This window comes from Silene latifolia, chromosome 10, assembly GCF_048544455.1.
Source record: "Silene latifolia isolate original U9 population chromosome 10, ASM4854445v1, whole genome shotgun sequence".
In the NCBI taxonomy this organism is placed as follows: Eukaryota; Viridiplantae; Streptophyta; class Magnoliopsida; order Caryophyllales; family Caryophyllaceae; genus Silene; species Silene latifolia.
Window position 1 is genome coordinate 56,504,303 of NC_133535.1, and position 6,000 is coordinate 56,510,302.

Consider the following 6,000-nt stretch of genomic DNA (forward strand, 5'->3'; position numbering starts at 1 on the left):
CAATGGTACTCCCACACCACAACACTTGACCGGAAACTTCATTGCAAAATCCGCATTTATCCAATTAGTCGAAAGAAGCCAATTTGTGGGGATGCGTAGTGAAGACCTTCATTTTCACATGGAGACTTTTTGTGACTATTGTGATGCGATTTCACAAATCGGAGTGACTCAAGACCAAATTAGATGGGTCTTATTTCCTTTTTTTCTAATTGGTACCGCGAAACAATGGTTAAAAAGCCTTGATAAGGATACTCTTGGTATCGATTCTTGAAAGAAGTTGGCTCTTGCTTTCTACAAAAAGTTCTACCCTCCGGAAAAGACTAACATGCTAAGAGCTCAAATCACGGGTTTTAAGCAAAGGGATGAAGAATCTTTGTATGAAGCTTGGGAGCGATTCAAAGGAACTTGTCGCTCATGTCCTCATCATGGACTTAGCGAGTGGTTCTTGGTACAAAAATTTTGGAATGGTCTTTATGAAGACTCCCGAAACATTCTCAACATGGGATCAAATGGTATGTTCACCGAAGTTGACGATTATCAAATTTGGAACAAGATTGAGGAAATGGCGGTCCATAACTCACAATATAATAGACCTCGCAAGGCTACTAGAGGAGGAAAGCATGAAGTGGACTCTATTACTCAATTGGGTGCTCAACTTAGTGCTCATATTGATACCATCAACTTGAAGTTTGAGAAGGCTATGGCTAAACTTGAAGAAGCCTCAAAATCACCAAAGCAACATGTTAATGCCATGGTGGCATCTTCATCAATTCCAAGTGGAGTATGTGAGAATTGTGGAACTTTGGGACATGATCAAAGTGAATGTAGGGGAACAAGTGAGCAAGTGAATGCTTTTCAAGCATACAAGAGCGGTACCCCTTATTCCAACTATTACAATGAAAACACCAAATTCCATCCAAATCTCTCATACAAAAGTCAAAATGTTCAAAACCCTCAACCAACATACACCCCACCTCCAATGAGAAACCAAAATCAACGACCCTTTTACAACCAAAACCAAGGTTACCAAAATCAAACTCCATACAATCAACAAAATGACCAAGGTTTTGATGTTCAAAAAGCGGTCCTTCAAATGTAAAAGAACCAACAAGAGTTTTTCAGTCTAATGCAAAAGGATAGCCAAGCAAAAGACATCACCATCAACAACATCCTAGCCCACACAAAGATGTTGGAGGCCCAAATGTCTCAATTAGCATCTTCAAGTTCACAAAAACAAAAGGGGCAGTTACCACCCCAAGGTAATCCCCCAAGACAAGAATCGGTGAGTGTCATCCATTTAAGGAGTGGTACAAGGTATGAAGGGCCAAAGAAACCCGTTGATGAAGATGTTGTGAATGCTAGTGACAAGGAAAGATTTATTGAAAACTCTAGGGAAGAAGAACCCAACAATCAAGAAGCTTCAAAGAAGAATGAAGAAAAGGCCAAAGAGAAGGAACCCATTGTGATTAGACTTCCTTTTCCAAGTCGTCAAGCTAAGCCTAAGTTTGATGACCAACTTGGAAAATTCATGGAGATTGTGAATAATTTAGAAGTCTCGATTCCATTCACGGAATTAATCAATCACGTTCCGGCCTATGCAAAGTATATAAAGGGTATTCTTACAAAGAAGAAATCAATCCGGAAGCTTGAGACTATTACTTTCACTAAAGTAAGTAGTGCTATTCTTCAAGGGAGTTCACCTCCAAAGCTCAAGGATCCGGGAAGTTTCTCCATTCCATGCACTATTGGTGACACTACAATCAACAAGGCTTTATGTGACCTTGGGGCAAGCGTTAGTGTCATGCGATATTCGGTTAGCAAGAGGCTAGGAATGGGATAACTCAAATGCACCAACATCACGCTTCAAATGGCGGATAGATCAACAAAGACACCTTCAGGGGTATGGGAAGATGTTCCCGTGAGAATTGGAAAATTCTTCATGCCGGTGGATTTCGTTATTGTTGACATGGAAGAAGACTCCAACATTCCTATTATCTTAGGAAGACCATTCTTGCACACCGCGGGAGCGGTGATCGATGTAAAACATGGAGAGCTCACCCTTGAAGTGGGAGATAAAACCATCACTTTCAATCTTGACAAGACTATGAGAGCTCCCCGATTGCATGAGCCATGCTTTATGGTTGATCACTATAGTCGGAAACATGATAGAAAGAAGTTGGAATTTCAATGGAAAAATAAAGTGGATGATGCTCCATCAAAAGAGCAAGGAAATTGCAACAATGAGAGCTTGAAAAGCTCATCCATGACAAGTGAAGAAGAAGGCCTCATTGGCCAAGACAAGAAAGAAGGAGAGTTGTCTTCATCAACTCAAGACATTTTTAGTGATCAAGTCGACGAAGTATGCGGTCTTTGGGATGATGAGTTCGAAGGGATATTCAATCCCTATATTGGTAATGCTATGGCCCAAGACCATCATGGAGAACAACAAGTGCAAAGGTCTATTGAAGATCTTTATCATGATAACGAGCAAGCTTTCGACTACTTCTTCAAGGTGTTGAGTAACATCAACAACACCTTGAACTTGCATTTCAATTATTGTATTGCATTTTTGTCATCTTTGGATTTACATTTTTATGCCTTGATTAAGATTTTCATCATTTTGAGAGAAGTGAGGGAGGGACTTATCAGTTTATTGATGTGTAGAGCTTTTCCTTAGTGTGGGGATAGCAATTGCCTAGGCTATTCATGCCTTTGTAGTGCCCCTACAATGAAGAACACGAGAATTGAGGAATGAATTGACACGGGTTACGAAGCACCCACGGATGGACCTGAATCTGTGTGGTCAAGGAAGAATCCTAGCGGCCCGAGGGATAATCCGCTCGTCCTGAAAGAACCCGAGCGTCCAAGTCACAAGACGCTCGTCTTGTGAAGCTGCAGAAAACATATTTTGGGTCTGACTGAGAATCCGAGCGTCCAAGCCAGGAATCCGCTCGTCTCAGTCAGGACGGTCGTCCAACAGGAAAGACGCTCGTCTTTTTAATGCTAAAATTTGGGATTTTTCACTGGAAAGGAATCCGAGCGTTCTAAGCCAAAGACGCTCGTCTTAGCCAAAGAATCCGCTCGTCTTTCCTGCAATCCGCTCGTCCCATGGCGTCTTTACCTGAACCCAATTTTTGAAGAATCCGAGCATCCTGACACTAGGTCCACTCGTCTCCCTCTGCATTTTAAAACCAACGGTTCTCTTTAAACCCTCCTTTCCCATTCATTTTCATTCTTTCAAAACACAAACACTACCCAAAACCCTCATCCTCTCCATCAACAAAAAGCAAATTCCTCAACCAAAATCAACCAAATCAAATCCAAACTTCCTCAAAACAAAAATTAATCACTCCTTTAGCATCAACAAGTGATTCAAACACCAAAATCTTCAAGTTTTGAGTCGATTTTTGGGATACGAGGCAAGTTTCATTCATCCTAAATCGATTTGGGCATTACTAGAAATTGAATATTTCAATCTTTCATTGGTGTAATTAAGCAAAGGAGTATGGCAAGAACAAAAGGTGGAAACAAGGCACCCCAAAAGAAAACCCTTTCTAAGAGGCAACAAGCCCTTCTTGATAAGCAAACATCGAAGGCATTGGTAGTCCATGAGTCAAGGTTGGAGATTCAAGAACAAAATCCTCCTATGGAAGCTACTACTTCTACCACTCCGGTCATTGAACAATTAGCAGACTATCCGGAGGTAATCTTCACTTCCGACTCCCATAGGAAGAAATTTATTTCCTTTGCTAAGAAAACTATCATGCCTACTAAGTTCATATGTGAAGATGCATTGTCAAAATTGGGCGTCCTTGAGCAAACTAAAACCTTTTTCGAGTCTATGGGGTTGAGTAAATTGTTTACAATGCAAGAATTGACATACTCTTCCCTCACCTTAGAGTTTTTGAGCTCTTTGAAAGTCACAAAGGTTGAGACCCGAACCATTATTGAGTTTCGTCTTGAAAATGTTGATAGATGCTTATCTTATGACGAATTGGGTAAGATATTTGGCCTTAGTGATAGTGCGAAATTTACAAAGATGCCTACCAAGTATGACCCCGCTCCTCTTTGGATGGCAATTTCCGGAAGGAAATTCACACGTTTTCATGATTATCGTGCTTTCTTAGTCCACCATCCGGGAATTAGAGTATGGCATAAGGTCATTGGGAATACTTTGATAGCTAGAAATGGCACAAATCATCTTACCAAACTTTATTTTATCCTTCTTGAGTCGGCTTTGAGCATTGGGAGAGAATTTACCAAGCCATACAATGCTTTACGACTTTTGGTTGATCGATGGCTTAATGTTGATTGTGGCAAAGAAGGCACGACCTTTATTGCCAATGGAGGATTAGTTACCTATTTGGCTAAGCATTTTAACCGGGATTTCAACAAGAACAACACTTATACACCGGTAAAAGGAGGCCATCTTATTGATTTGCCCACCATGATTCTAAAGTTCAAATGGGTCAAGAACGATACTCTTGACAACAAATTTGGGTGGTTGACAAATGAAGCTAGATCCCTCATTTTGCCTAGCAAAATTTGCCGATTGAATGTTCATCGACCGAACTACCTTCTCCCACTCTCCGAAGAGACCGAGTACATCATTCAACACCAAGGGGAAGAAGTTGCCGAGCCCTCCTCCTCCATTATCACCCCACCTTATCCATTTGAATACCACGAGTTCAACCCCGAAAATGCCAAGGCGGAAAATGATTACTTGACTCTACTAATGAAGGAAATACATAAACAAGCTTTTAATGATAGAGTTGATGCTTACAAGGCTCAATATCCGCCCCTCCTACATCTAGCTAGGCAAGGACTTCTCGATCCATCTTGTCCTTTGCCTAGTTGGGCGGATAGGGAGGTATTCTTTCCTAGCACTTGTAGTGGTGGTAGACCGGGTGGAGAGGAGATGGTTGTTGATGAGAGTGGTGACGAAGAAGGTGAAGATGAAGAAGTTCAAGAAGAAGAGGAAAGTGAGGAAGAACAAGAAAGTGAAAGTGAGAGTGGACATGACTCCACATCCATGAAGGTTGATGATACCTCAAGTGAAGAAGATGATGATGCTGACACGATGGGTGAGGACTAGCAAACTTTTGGAGGCTCCTACATTCTTACACCTCCTTTATGGTTTGTCTACTTCTCTTGTTTTTATTTTATCTTGATTATTTTGTGGAGTCCTAGCAACATTAGAGGACTAACACATTGGCTTCATTGAGGTGTTCATGTTTATTGTTCCCAACTTTCAAAATCCAAAATGACAATTTGTAGTTTCATGCATTGCATTTTATGTGCATGAACTCCCCAAAATTTTTGCGATTAGAAATAGTGTCTATTTTGGTTTGGGGATGTCTATGCATATGCATTGGGAGCTAATCTAAATTATGCGCTCCAGCATAACAAAAACCATGCATCATATAGCATAGCTTAGTTTGCATTCACTCTTGTTTATATATCATTTGCATTTAGTTTAGAAATCATGCATATTCATATAAATTGCATAATTTCCTATCGTATTGGCCATTGAGGACAATGCCCATACTAGTGTGGGGATGGGAAATTCTAACTTGACCTTTTTAAAAACAAAAATATAAAAAATAAAATTTTGAAAAATACAAAAATATGTCCTTTAGTTTCACTAAAAAAAAATACAAAAAAAAAATTGAAAAATTGAGAAATCCAAAAACAAGTTCATTTCCTTTATAGTATAGTCTTGTATATATTGTGTTTGTTCATCCTTTTTCACATTGATTGACTACGCCACATCCGAGACATGAGGATATAGAAGACCGCATGGTATGATCTTTCCAATCTCTTTTTTCCTCTTTATGTTAATGACTATGTGGCTTTATTTCGATTGATGCGGTATAAACAATGTGAATTTCGGATTGCATTTAGATTATTTGGCATATTAGTTGGTAGAAGCATATGCATTATGACGTATATATGTTAGTTGCATCATGGCATGTTGTTGCATTTAGGAAAATTTTGTGA

General features: G+C 39.9%; 1 non-coding gene across 1 annotated transcript; it reads right to left on the minus strand.

Annotated features, from left to right (window-relative positions):
• Window positions 1-325: 325 nt before the first annotated feature.
• LOC141610048 (small nucleolar RNA R71) lies at window positions 326-432 on the minus strand. Its single transcript, XR_012527942.1, has one exon. It is a non-coding gene; the product is annotated as a small nucleolar RNA R71 (small nucleolar RNA).
• Between the last annotated feature and the right edge of the window lie 5,568 nt (window positions 433-6,000).